The sequence below is a fragment of the Lygodium microphyllum genome, chromosome 29 (genome assembly GCF_053477565.2).
Source record: "Lygodium microphyllum isolate KBCC chromosome 29, Lygodium_microphyllum_v1.1.10, whole genome shotgun sequence".
Lineage (NCBI taxonomy): Eukaryota > Viridiplantae > Streptophyta > Polypodiopsida > Schizaeales > Lygodiaceae > Lygodium > Lygodium microphyllum.
In genome coordinates this window covers 108,272,464-108,287,265 of record NC_141163.1, presented here as the reverse complement: position 1 = coordinate 108,287,265, position 14,802 = coordinate 108,272,464, and positions in this window count along the sequence as shown.

The following is a 14,802-nucleotide window of genomic DNA, read 5'->3' as shown; positions in this document are numbered from 1 at the left end:
CTTCTCTTTTCCTTTTCGTGATACCTGCATACCACTATCTGCATTACTTTGAGAAGATTCTCCTGATCTCAATCTGCCTGTCCATGGCGAAGAATGTGAACCACTACTAGAGGACGCTCCAGGTCCACTAATATTTTGTGACTGCTGCTGTGAATTCTGTGCAGCATTACCATTTTGTGCATCTACATCATCAATCACATTTACTGGTTTATACCAGCTACTCATCTCATCAAAAACAACATCTCTGCTCACTGTAAACTTACGAGTAGAAGGGTTATAGCATCTATACCCTTTTTGCTGCAGAGAGTAACCAATAAAGATGCACTTCTCAGCTTTTGGATCCAACTTGGATCTCAACTCATCTGGCACATGTACATATGCAATGCAACCAAAAATTTTAAAATGAGAAATATCTGGTTTCCTACCAGTATACCTCTCCTCTGGAGTCATTCCATGAATTGCTGCAGTGGGAGTCCTGTTCATTATGTAGACTGCTGTAGTAACTGCTTTAGCCCAATAAAAATTTGGCAAGTCTTTTTCATTGAGCATGGCACGAGATACCTCTCCAATATGCATGTTTTTCCTTTCTGCAATTCCATTTTGTTATGGGGTATAACTGCATGAATATTGCTGCTTTATGCCATGCTCCTACAGGAACCTTGCAAACTCATTTGAGAGGTACTCTCCCCCTCCATCTGACCTTAGGCATTTTATTTGCAGGCCTGTTTCTTTTTCAACCATAGCTTTAACAGTTTTGAAATGCCCAAAAACTTCACTTTTCTTTTTCATAAAATACACCCAAACTTTTCTGCTATAGTCATCAATAAAACTAACAAAATAATGACAGCCTCCAAGAGATGCAGCTTTAGTAGTCCACACATCAGAGTGGATTAATTCCAATGGCTTCTTACTCTCTTGAACATGTCTAGGAAATGGTTTCCTTGCCTGTTTTCCAAACTGACAGGCTTCACATACCTTACGCATTTCTGCAACCTTGAATTTGGGCAATCCTGCAACAATATTTTGGGCATGCATTGATTTAAGTCGATGTACATTAACATGACCAATGCGTTTATGCCAGATATCAATATCTGCAACTACACCAGTCCCATGTGCAAACATTGCTGCACTCAATTCAGGCATGTCTGCATCCAATGTAAACATTCTGCCCTTCTTCTTTCCTTTTGCTATCAAGCGACCTTTATTTTTCATATCCTCAACAAAGCATCCAGGAGGATTAAATCTGACCTGCAAGCCCTGCTCAACCATTTGACCAACAGAAACCAGATTCTTGGTGATATTGGGAACATGAAATACATCGGACAGGTATTTCTTTTTCCCATCTTGCATAGACAAAGGAATTTTTCCAATCTGCACAATAGGATGTGCAGTATCATCACCAGTCTCCACAAATCCTGGTTTTTCCATTTTCCTTGCATCCTCCATCCATTCTGCATGACCTGTCATGTGGTTTGATGCACCTGAGTCAACATACCATACATCGTTGCTTTCTTCTACACTTGTCACAGAATTGTTTATGTGCTGCACCATAAACAGATGCTCATTTCTGTCATCACCCTGTCTACTAGAAGATGCATAATTTCCTTGTTGCAGTTTTCCATTCATGATGTCATTCTACTTTTTATAGCAGTCTTTAGCCATATGACCCATTTTACCACAATAGTAGCATTCAACATTACTGTTTGCATTTTGGCCTCTTTGCCATCCACCACGACCTCTTTGGCTCCCCCTGCCTCTAGAGTTACCACGTCCTCCTCCATAGGACTGGTTTTCTTGAGTTTGCTGCATATTCTGATTTCTACCACGGCCTCCAAATCGGCCTCCTCTACCTCTGCCTCTACCTCTTCCAGCATTTGAGTAGAAGACAGCTTCTTTTGAAGTTCCTCCTGAAGAAGATGCACCACCATTTCTTTGCTCCTCAGAAATTAGAAGAGCAATCAACTCCTCAAAATCAGGAAATCTTTCACGAACTGAAATGGATGTCCGAAACTGTGCATAATCCTTTCCTAGACCATTCAAGGTCACAGAAACTAAATCATCATCTTCCACTGGCGACCCAATGGAAGCAAGTGCATCTGCAATCTTCTTCACCTTCATGTGGTAGTCATTGATGCTCATATTTTCTCTTTGCACATTATGCAACTCTTGCTTGAGCTGCATTTTCTTGGCTTGCGTATTTGTGCTATACATTTTTGACAAAGTATCCCATGCCTCCTTTGGCATACTTGCATCCTGTATATGCACAATCATAGAGTCTGAAATGCTGATAGACAGCCAGTACATAACTTTCCTGGCTCTCTCATGCCATGCTTTAAATGCCTGCATTTGCTGTTGATTGGGAACATCAGGAAGAACTGGTTCTTCTTCATTTCCTGCAACAAATTCCCAATATCCTTTTCCCATAAGGAAATTCGTCATTCTAAACTTCCATGCTTGGAAGTTGTTCTTGTCAAGCTTTTCAGTGACAATCTGTGAAAGAGAATCAGATGCCATTATAGAAGACTGCAAAAAATTATGTCACTGCAAAAACCACAGCTTCACCCTCACAAGGGAAAATCTGCAAAATTGGCGAAAGTGGTATTTGACCACACAGTCACTTCCTAGTGACGTTTTTGCATCAACAGGCAACAAGGATGATTCTGTAACTCCCAATGTCTTTGCACACAAGCATACAATGCAATTTTTACAGTAACTATTCACCGACCTGTAGAACAGTGGCTGCACAGCATAAAACTGGGCCTTTTCCTGAGTGCGTGCAGAAAAGTTCCGCCTCCAAAACAGGCCCCGAAATGGCCTCAAATCAAAAAAACAAGGTCGCCGAGGGCTAAAGCCCTCGCCCGCAGCATATACTACCCTCTTCCTTCACCGCGAAGGGCGTCTCAACCTGAGACAATGCACTCTTGCAATTTCCGACTGTGCTACCTGCAGAGATCTGCTCCCAAAACAGAGAATGAAAGCAACACTGCTCCTCTTACTAGAACACCGCGAGCTTGGCTTGCTTTCTTGAGCTCCTTACCACGAACAAGGCTCTGATACCATGTCAAGATTGTGGGAGAGAAGGAAGGAGTCTCACTTGAAGCTTTCTTGCTTGCACAATGGGGGAAGAAACATAAAGGGTGGAGACTGAAAACAATTTTCCTCTTCTTAGTTGTGTAAGCCAAAAGAACTCAAGTACAAAGAAATAGAAGAACCCTAGATATGGGTCTCAAACCAAACTCAACTAACTAAGGTGGCATACTAACTGAGCCACGAACTAGAGTAGATAAGGATAGCTATCATGTAGCTATTATTCATGGGTGGTGTAATAACCGCGTCTACAACTGACACGTCAGTGACATAAATACACAACGGTCACCCTGGCATATCACGAGTGGAGCTCGATATCTCAACAAATACATCCAACAATGCAAGGTTTAATTCGAGAAGGACTTTGGTTTTCTTCTCTCTCTCTCTCTCTCTCTCTCTCTCTCTCTCTCTCTCTCTCTCTCTCTCTCTCTCTCTCTCTCTCTCTCTCTCTCTCTCTCTCTCTCTCTCTCTCTCTCTCTCTCTCTCTCTCCCAAATTTCTCTATTCTCTTTCCCTCTCTTGCTCTCTCTTCCATCCCTCTAAATTTATTAATTATCTTTGTCTCTTTTCATTTTAAAATTTTAAATTTCTTTCTTTCTCTCTCTCTCCAAATTTTTTCTCTCTAATTTTCTAACTTCTCTCTCTCCCAAAATTTGAGTCTTCCTTTTCTCTAAGAAAACCTTTTTGAGCAAGACAAAAAAAAAATCGAGCAACGCATGCCAAAGCACATGATACAAAACAAGGCAAAGTAGAAGGTTCCTCTTTTTGTTAGAGGTTCATTTTTAGATTTAATGGTATGAATAGAAGTTACATTAGTTGTTTCAAATCAATAACAATAAAAAGAATGACTAGATTGCTCCTCCTCCCTTTCGCACACTTTCTCTCAATATGTTTGCTTGCATTTAAATGGTTCATTACAAATGCAAAAAGTATGCAACACAACAAGACATGTGGGATCACTAGCCGATGAAATACTCCATGTGCTCATCAAATGAAGTTAGACAACCCATGAAAAGACTTGCCCATCATTTGTTGTCCCAAGACATGCAATCTCTTGACTTGTTTTTAAATGTCAACATGAACCCAAATGTTTCTGTGTTAAACTAGACATGTGGCTAGCATGTTTTAATATCGTAACATGTGTCTATATGGTTCATTCTAAAATTAGACATGTGGCTAGCATGTTTTAATATCGTAACATGTGTCACCAGGCTAGGTCTTTGGCATATGCATACCATGAATGACGTTCTCATGAATGGGTAATCCAAAGCAATAAGAACCCAGCAAAACAAAATATTGCAAACGTCATTATTAGCAATATCATAGGATCATCAAGAAATTGTTCTTCATCAAAAATATTTGATCCACCATGAAACTCCCTAATTCATTCCACATCAACATGGAATGATTTGGGAAGAAACCATTATTCCACAAAGCACCAAATGTGCATTACAGGCATTCCTTCAACATCCCAAACTCTTTATACATGTTTGAGAGCATCATCCATTACAGAATGATTTGATCCACCTAATCCAAAGGGTTTGACCCACCACGAAACTCCCTAATTCATTCCGCATCGGCATGGAATGATTAGCGAAGAAACCATTATGCCCCGAAGCACCAAGTTCACCTACACAACATCAATCTCCCCCAAAAAGAAACCATACCAAAGACACCATGAAAAGCATTTAGAAGTGCTCAACTCTTTCCTTCCCTTGTCCATGCTCTACATACCTACGTTAATCGCACTCCAAAACACTGCATTCATCCTTGGCAAATGAAACACAACATTGCAACCATATCATGCTTGGTTGGCATTGATGAGCACAACATTGTGCCATCTCACTTGCACAAGCCAGGGACTTTCATCATACATTGATTTTTAGGGTCTCCAAGACCTTATTGCAAGCTCAAGGATTTTACAAGGGCAATACATGGATATGGGTACCTAAAGCCAAGCTGGCCAAGGGCACTACTCAAACATCACCGTCAAGCATGACCACCCAAAGCATCAAGACGAATCGGACACACATGCCACAAGAGGCTTAGGCTGCAAAATGCCTAGAACCTCAAAAGCCTAGGCCAATAGAGCCTAAATCGAGCTGTTGACAAAAAAAACAGCCCGCTACTCACAAGATGCCTCAAAATTCCTCACACACACATACACATGATTAGTTCAAAGAAGTATAACTATATTTTATAGCCTATGAATAAACACAACTACAACTTGCAATTTTCAACTCAAATACCACATACCTTGTGGTGGCCTAGAAGAACCAGAATGCCACATATAAGGCACTATCTGCATGCCTAATCCTTTCTCATGGTGGACAATGAATCATGTCACAAAGCCCTTCATCCATGTCACATTGAGGCTCGTAATCCTTACAATAACCCATATGAAGAGGATGGAAACCAGCTACAAGTAGAGAGACTAAAGGAGAGAGTGATCTCAAAAGCTAAATCTAATCCTTTCACTATTGCAAAGCAATTGGAAACTTCTATGGGCAAAGGAAGTGATATTTGAGATGTTGGTTGAAGACAAGAATACACATGACAATGAGATTGAGGATGTGGAGGTAGCAAAGCTTTTAGAATATGCCACACCCTTCTCTAATAGCAAGAGAATGAAAAGGTGCTTGGACTACGCAAAATGTGCACAAAGCATCACATCCAAGGGCTTGGGGGTTGTGTTAGAATTGAAGAACAAGTGTAGATATCCATTCATTCATAATGTTTTGTTCCTAGGTCAATTCGAATCAAGAGATCAGCCCCATGTATTTAAGATGTCAGTCAAGGGTCCATAGAGTGGTCTAGACCTTGTAAATAGAATGCGACTAAGTGGAACCTTGAGCACATGTGGGTGCATTTTGATCATGTGCATAAGGTTCAAGGCTGGCCAACAATGTCGATCCATGTTTATGATCCATACATTCAATAGCTTCTCACAATAGCAACATGTAAATTCCAAGTTGAGGATAAATTTGCTCAAATAACATTTTGAAGGATGCTAAATGTTGTGATAGAAAGGAGAGGTTTTCAGAAGCCAGAGTTTAGAGAATTCATGGCCAATGAAGCACAAGCTAATTGGATTGCCATTCGCACAGTTTACTTTGCAAGAGCAAAGAAAATAGTTCAAGAGAAAGAGAGAAGCTGTGTGTTTCATTAGGAGCAGAGCATGATTATGCATGCTACCATGAGATGTATCAAACCCTCCTCACACAAAGATCATAAAAACTTGTGCCAAAAATGGAAAAATGCATAATCTAAAAATGTTCCTATCATATGCAAGTAGGAGCTTGGAAAGTTTTGGGCAGTAGGGCATGCAACTGACAATGAGATCCTTGCTCTTGAGACATGGCTGGCATGGTGGGACACAAGAGCATCTCATTGAGGGGCAAGATTTGTTGCCCAAAATGATACTAGTGTTTTTGTGCCACAAATAAAATTGCTGAGGCCAACCATGCTAGCATGAGGGCTGCAGTTGGATACAAAGAGCATCTAACTTTGTTTGAAGCATCAAGTCTAGACATATCATTGGCATTGTTATAGAGTGTAAGATATAATGAAATGAAACAGGTCTAGCATTGGCCCAGGGTGCAAGACATGGCAAGTAGATTTTATGCTCACCGTGCTTCTTCTACCTCTGGCAAGTTGTTGGTGGAATTGGTACATGCTTCAATGAAGGAAATAGGGGTGGGCTCTCCTGAGATGCAGTCAACAAGCACATGATTGCATAGCATTTGCAGAAAACGTTCAGAATAGGTGCATCCCTTGATAATTTTAGATGAGGACAATCATAGGCCAAAGTTTGTTATGATGATTGAGAACAAATATAATACTCATAAACGCGCTTCCATACAAACAAGTAGCATGCTTGCCCTCAAGGATGTAAAGGTTCTAAGAACAATGTGAGAAATTCATAGAACTGAACCAAAAAGGAAAATGACATGTTTTGGTAGATTACTCAGACAAACTAGGCAATGTGGCTAGTATATATGCAACAATGGTATGAATGATGGTCATGGTGTGCCTACACCATGCTTTTGGGGTAGACAAAAGTACCCTAGTTGTGTGGTTGAGGGGTTCATTTGGTTTTGCAACATCTCAAATAAACACTCATGGATGGTTGATGAGCAACATATTGTGGGACCACCAGACCCAACACTTGGAGTATGGCTAATTGCCAAGGACACAAGTTTGCTTCCTACAAAGATATTAATGCTTCAAAACAACGAGTTTGTGTTGCAAGATGCCTTGTTGCCGCTCCAATTGCATCGCTTCCTCTTACTATTCCTAGTGGATATCGGCGGTCAAAATATTGAGATGGTAAGGCAGTCAAATGGAGATAAAGGTTGATAAAAGAATCTCAAGAAAATATTCAAAAGTGTAAGACCCTTTATGCAAATATTATTCGTGAAGCCATTGTGTTGAGCAAAGAGTCACATGTGTTCTATGTTAGCACAAAAGGGATCAAAGCTCTAGGCATTAATTACTTTGTACCAATTTTAGAGTTTCATTGTTGCACATGCACTAATTTCCAAAAGAGAGAATCAAGCATCAAGTCTATGTTCCATGCAAGCATTTGTACTACATGTTCTTGAATGTTCTTGGCTTGGACCCCCTTTCACATGAGTTCATTCATCATGCTACTTTGACAAAGATTGAGTTGTTTCAAGCTTTAGGATGATGCTAGGGATCAATGTCCCTATCTAGAAAGACATGTAGTGTAGTGATGATAGTTACACTTGGCATAGCATTTTTTTAATGCAAATGGTTTTGATGCTTCTCAACACTTTTTGGGCATACTGTGTTTTGAGTTCTGTTGTATGCTGCCTTGCTCTTTCGTTAAAGATGGGTTTTCTAATTGTCAAGAAATAGACATACATGCAAGCATTTCGAAGATCAAATGTAAGGGCGTGCTTCTTATCCATGTATTTAGTTCTTGTGTTGTTTTTATCAACCTGCCTAAAAGTGTGCCTTTTGTTAATGTAGTTGTACTCTTAGTACTCTTTCCTTAAACTAATGTGTTGTGCTCATTATAGGATATTGTGTGAATGTCATGCCAACAAAGGGATTGAAATGAATATTGTACAAATGTATAAGCTATGAAGTTGTTCTTAAGACAATAATTTGTCACATGTTGCTCGATATTTATTTTATGCTCAAAAAGGTTGCTTGGAAAAAGGGAGTGCTCTAAAAATTTCTATTATCTCTCCCTAAAATTTTCTATTCTCTCTCTATCTCCAAAAAAAATGATTATCTCTCTCTTCATTTTTCCTCTCTCCAAAATTTTATTTTCTCTCTCTCTCTATTTTTCCTCACCCCAAAATTGTATACTCTCTCTATGTCCCTTCCTCTCTCTTTCTCTTTCTTTCTCTCTCTCTCTTCAAATTTTCTAAAATTTCAAATCTCTCTATCAAATTTATTTATTTCTCTCTCTTTGCATTTTCTTCTTTATCTTTCATTTTCCCTCTTTAAATTTATTCATTTTTCTCTTCCTCTCTTTCTCTCCACATTTTCTTCTCTCTTTCTTGCTTTCTCTCTCTTCAAATTTCTTCATTTTTCTCTTCCTCCCTCCTCTCTCTCTTTCTCTCTTCATTTTTCCTCCCTCCCTCTCTCTCTCTCTCTCTATGCCAAAATTTTTAAATTTTGATTTCAAAAATCAAAAACCTTTTTATTTTGATTTTATATATATATATATATATATATCCACCTTTTCTTCTCTCTCTCTGTCTCCCTCTCTTTTTTCACTCTCTTCAAATTTCTTCATTTTTCTCTTTCTCCCTCCTCTCTCTCTCTCTCTCTCTCTCTCTCTCTCCACATTTTCTTCTCTATTTCTCTCTTCGTCTCTCTCTTTCTCTCTTCAAATTTGTTCATTTGTATCTTGCTCCCCCTCTCTATCTAAATTTTTAAAAGTATATTTTAAAAATAAAATACCTTTTTATTTCAATTAAGAATCAATCTCTCTCTCTCTACATACATACATACATACATACATACATACATACATACATACATACATACATACATACATACATACATACATACATACATACATACATACATATATATATATATATATATATATATATATATATATATATATATATATATATATATGCCCTTGCTATGTGATGCTCGCCAATGCCACCACTCTACTGCCTTCCATGACCGTTGGTTGCTGCTGCTTAATCTGCTTCTCATCGTCGCTTCTACTTTGCCCCTAGACACCCGATCTACTGCAGTTTTGAGGAGAGAGAATGTATCGTCTTTGGAAGAGAGGAAGTGAGACAAAGAAGTACCTTCATTCATGAGGGCTGTCTAGACAGTATCGTCTTTGTAAGAGAGGGAGCGAGAGTGTGTGTGTCTATCACATGTCTTTGTCACAAGGGCTGCACACACACACACATGTGGCCACTTAGTTTGCTGCCTCATGCCACTACTGGTCATCCCGGACACCCAACATGTTGCCTTCTACATGCATCCCATCTAACGAAGCGAGAGAAAGAATATAGAGAGAGAGGGTGTGTTGAAAGGTGAGAAGGATCGAAGCTTGCACTCAAGAGCTATGGCAGGAGAGCAAGAGCAAGAAAGAGAGAGACAAGAAATGGGAACTCCAACAATCACAATGTGTGACTGGGCCTTCCTTTATTCAAATTGTCACTAAAAGAATAAATAATAAAGTAATGGTGATGGGCGCCCGCCACCTGCAGTGTGTAATGGCAGTGACTGTCAGTGTAGTAATACACGAATGGCTAGGCGGAGGCGCCTTTACCCCCAACAACCTCCCACTTAAAGGTGAATCTGCCCTAGTGAGGACTGAAAAGAAAAAGAAAAAGACAGTACAACATGTACACATGTACAACAGGATGAGGAAAGACGTCATCTCATCCCACGCCCATCAACCTCCTGAGGAAGGCAAAGCGCTCTGTAGAGAGGCTTTTCATGAGTAGATCTGCAAGATTTTAGTCAGTCGAGATCTTGACAAGATCAACAGACTTGTCCTCAACAACCCCACGTATGAAGTGATACCTCACCTCAATGTGTTTCGTCTTTGCATGGAAGACCGGATTCTTGGCTAACTGAATAGCACTCATAGAATTCAAATGCAGTGTAGGGAGAGCATCAATACTAAGGTCAGCATCCAAACGACCCAACCAAATGGCCTCCTTGTAAGCCTCAGTGGCTGCAACATACTCCGCCTCTGTAGTAGACAGGGCCGTGCATTTCTGTACCCTGGACATCCAAGAAACAACACCTCCAGCATATGTGAATACATAGCCGAAAGTGGACTTCCTACTATATACATGTCCTACATAATCAAAGTCAGTGTACCGCATGACTCCTGTATCCTGGCTGCCATAGCATATGCACATATCTGCAGTGCTCTTCAAGTACCTCATGATACCCTTCGCAACATCCCAATGCTTCTTGGCAGGTGTAGCCATATAGCGTGCCACAACACCAATTGCAAAGGCAATATCTAGACGAGTGGCTATCATGGCATACATAAGACTGCCCACTGCGGATGCATAGGGAATCTTGGCCATCTCGGCCCTCTACTCATCTGTCTACGGACAATCATCCTGTGATACCTTCACATAAGAAGGTAATGGACAGCCAATAGGCTTTACGTCCTGCATGCGGAAGCGCTCAAGGACTTTATGAATGTACTCCCTCTGTGACAAATAGAGGAGTCCTTGATGCGTGTCGCGTCTAATGCGCATACCAAGTATGTGAGCGGCATGTCCCAAATCTTTCATCTCAAAGCTCTTCTTGACCTGAGCCTTAAGAGCATCTAGCTCATCATGAGCTTTCCCTGCTATCAGCATATCATCCACATAGAGAACCAAAATTAATAAAGAACCATCACGGGCTTTCTTCGTGTAAAGACACGGACCCATAGCACTCCTGATGTAGCCCTGTGACTGCATAAAGGCATCAAACTTATGATACCACTCCCTAGGTGCCTGTTTCAAGCCATAAAGACTTTTCTTTAATTTGCACACTAGGTGCTCCCTGCCAGGTTCTGTAAAGCCCTTAGGCTGCTCCATATAAATCTCATCATGCAAGTCCCCATGTAAGAAAGCCGTCTTGACATCCATCTGGTATAATTCCAAGTCAAGCTAAGCAATCAAAGCCAAGACTAAGCGCAAGGTGGTCATCTTAACCACAGGAGAAAAGACCTCATCAAAGTCCACACCACGCTCCTGCTTAAAACCCTTTGCTACCAATCTAGCCTTGTAGGCCGGCTTGGGGTGTCCAGGGGTACCTTTCAACTTGTACACCCACTTGCATGGCAAAGCCTTCTTGCCTGCAAGCAAGGAAACCAAATCCCAAGTGTCATTCTTATGCAAGGAGTCTATCTCAGACTATATAGCCCTCTCCCAGGAGTGACTGTCACCCCTACGCATAGCCTCATCATAAGTGAAAGCCTCTCTTGCATCTATAACCAAGATATAATGCATCGAGGGTTGAAATCTATCAGGTGGACGTCTGTCTCCAGTAGACCGTCTCACGGCAGGCTCTACTACTTGCCCAACTGCCTGTCCAACACCCTGACCATGAGCATCTACTGCAGCTGTAGGCTGTCCAACTGGCTGTGCAGGAGCTCTCGGCTCCTCCTGAAATATGGCCCTGCGGATGTAAGCAACTCTCTCAGGCTGCTGATAAATCTTGTCTTCATGGAAGACTACATCATGATTGCGGATGACTTTCCATGCCTACGGATCCTAGAGACAGTAACCCATCTCGCTTGCATCCCCATAACCAAGAAAAATACATTTGACACTCTTAGGATCCAGCTTACTTCTCTTGTCCCTGGGCACATGGCAAAATGCCTCACATCTAAAGACACGGAGATGCGTATAAGAGGAAGGTTTTCCAATCCATACCTCCTCTGCAACCTGGAAATCCAAACCACTAGAAGGTGATCTGTTTATGACATGCACAGCTGTACTAACTGCCTCAACCCAAAAGCTCTGTGGTAGGCCTGCGTGGCTAAGCATACTACATACATGCTCCTGGATGGTTCTATTCATCCGCTCAGCCAAACCATTCTGGGGGGGGGGGGGGTGTAGGGGGCGGTCAACTGACGCTTAATACCCCTCTCATCACATAACTGCTCCAAAGCACGTGAGACATACTCACCCCCATTATCTGTCCTTAGGCATTTTAGCCTATACCCAAACTAGTTCTCGACCAATGCAAGCCATCTTGGAAACACAGCTAAGACATCGAATTTCAACTTAATGGGATAAGCCCAAACTTTTCGTGAAAAATCATCTATGAACATAACAAAATACTTTGCACCACCCATAGATTGGCAAGGCATGGGCCCACAGACATTCGAATGTACCAATGCCAAGGGCTCACTCATGCATGGCCTACCAGACTTCTTATGCATAGACCTAGTATGCCTGCCATAAAGACAATGCTCACATGAATCAAAACATGCATAATCAAGGGGCGGTACGTACTACAAACTAGAAAGCATTTTCATTCCCTTTAAAGACATATGGCCCAAACGGGCATGCCAAAGAGATACATGTGGGATAGAACCCACAGACAAAACATGATCAAGGGAATAAGCTGATACAATCAAGGGATAGAGGCTGCCAGCCCCTTGGCACCTCTCGCAATCACAAGTCTATCACGAGTTATCTTCCATGCAGAGTCTCCAAAACATACATGATATCCTGCATCATCAAGTTGACCAGCTGACATGAGACTATGTGTCAAAGCAGGTACATGACGTACAACCTGCATAACAAAACTGCTGCCAGAAGGAAATTGCAGCCTAACATCACCAATGCCCACAATATCAAGAGATCTGTCATCACCCAAGCGCACAAAACCCGAAATAGTACGGTATGAATGAAACCACTCTCAACAAGGTGTCACATGAAAGAATGCACCTGAGTCCAAGAGCCAACAGTGTGCATACATAGAGTGTATCTTTGTCATCTACGAAGCACTAGAAGAAGCTACAAGGATATAATCATCATCATCAACATCCTCAAGCTGCATAACATTGATCTCTTCAATTTTAACACTGGACTTTGAATGCACTATGTTGCGATCAGAAGACTTATCCTGCACTTTGTCTTTCCCCTTATCTTTGCGCCTTTCATTGCGCAGTTCATGGCATTGTGACCTAATATGGCCCTTTTTCCCACAATGGTGACAAGTAACATCTGCATTCCTGCCACGGGATTTGCTACGTGACTTCCCACGAGACTTGGACCGAGATTTTTGAGAATCCCATCCACGACCACTACCATTGCCATACTTTCCATATCCATCATTCCTGCCTCTAACTGTCATAGCATGCGACACAGAGAGGCATCCAAATTCTTACGGTTAATCTCTTCTTGCAGAAGAGCACTCTCAACATCAGATAATTTCAAGGTAGCAATAGAGGCACATAATGCAGTGTGGAATACATCCCATGACTGATTAAGAGTACCAAGCAAGAAAATAGGAGTGACATCCTCTACAAAAGTGATTTCCTGCGAAGTCAAGTTCTTGAGTATAGCATGGAACTGGCTCAAGTGAGCAGACATGGTCACATTCTCCTTCATGCGTAGATCCAAACTGCTTCAACCAATACATCTAACTCACTGGACTTTTCTTGTCATAGAGATTCTTGATTTTATCCCACAATTGCTATGCACTCTATTTTTCCTCAAATACATTGTAGTGAACTTGTTCTATGAGATATAATACAATAGTGGACTTGCATAACTCATCAAGCTCAAGCCATTCCTCATCTGGCATAGTTGCAAGCGGATGCCCGCTCAACCTCAAAGGTTTGATCTGCAATTTCTGCACCAACACCTGCAAAATTTGGCTATTCCGATAAGGGCAATTCGTACCATCAGGCTTAGTGATGTTGAAAATAGCATGATCAGTGGACGAACTCGCCATAATGCAGGCTAGAAGACTGTAGACAGTTCAAAATTGCTTGCTATTTACTGCAGAAAATGACAAAAAAAATCACCGAAATCAAGAGAAAATGGCGAGAAAAGTGTAACCAAAGCTGTTGCCCACCAAGTACTAGTAAAAGTACATCATTTCAGAATATTTCAGCATGAAAAATCCATGTTAGTCCATACATATATGCTTCCTGTAATAAATTATAGATTTCAGTAAATGAGAGCTAACAATGTCAAAATCAGATCCCAAGTCAATTAGATACTGCCAAGACCAAAGCCGGCATCATACGGGCATAACATAGGCATATGACAGTCGATGAGCATGAATCCAACACCCAAACATGTCATATAAACATGTGCTAGTGAGTAGACACACCCCCTAGTTAATGAGGGAAAGTGTTCCTGCCACTACCAAAACTTGACACAAGTAGGTGTCAGCTCACAAAGATACAGATCCAAATCTGAGACTCAGCTCATAAGCATACAGTGAACCAAGACATATAAACCATGCATCATCCCAAAGGGAAAGAAATCCCAAAGTCTCAAGTGTCTGTAACTGCTCAGTAGCATGTAACTCTAATGCATAAAAGCACCGCCTACTCAATGTCTGATAAGCATTCAAGAATGCTCCCACTGGCACAAAAGCAGTATGTACGAGCTCAAGAGCTCAAACCAAGGCAAGACATAGTGCCAATGACATAAGGCCAAGACAATACATCAATAGTACATCCCGAGCATGTAGGCGGTAGAGCATCCGTATGTAGCATCCATAAGCA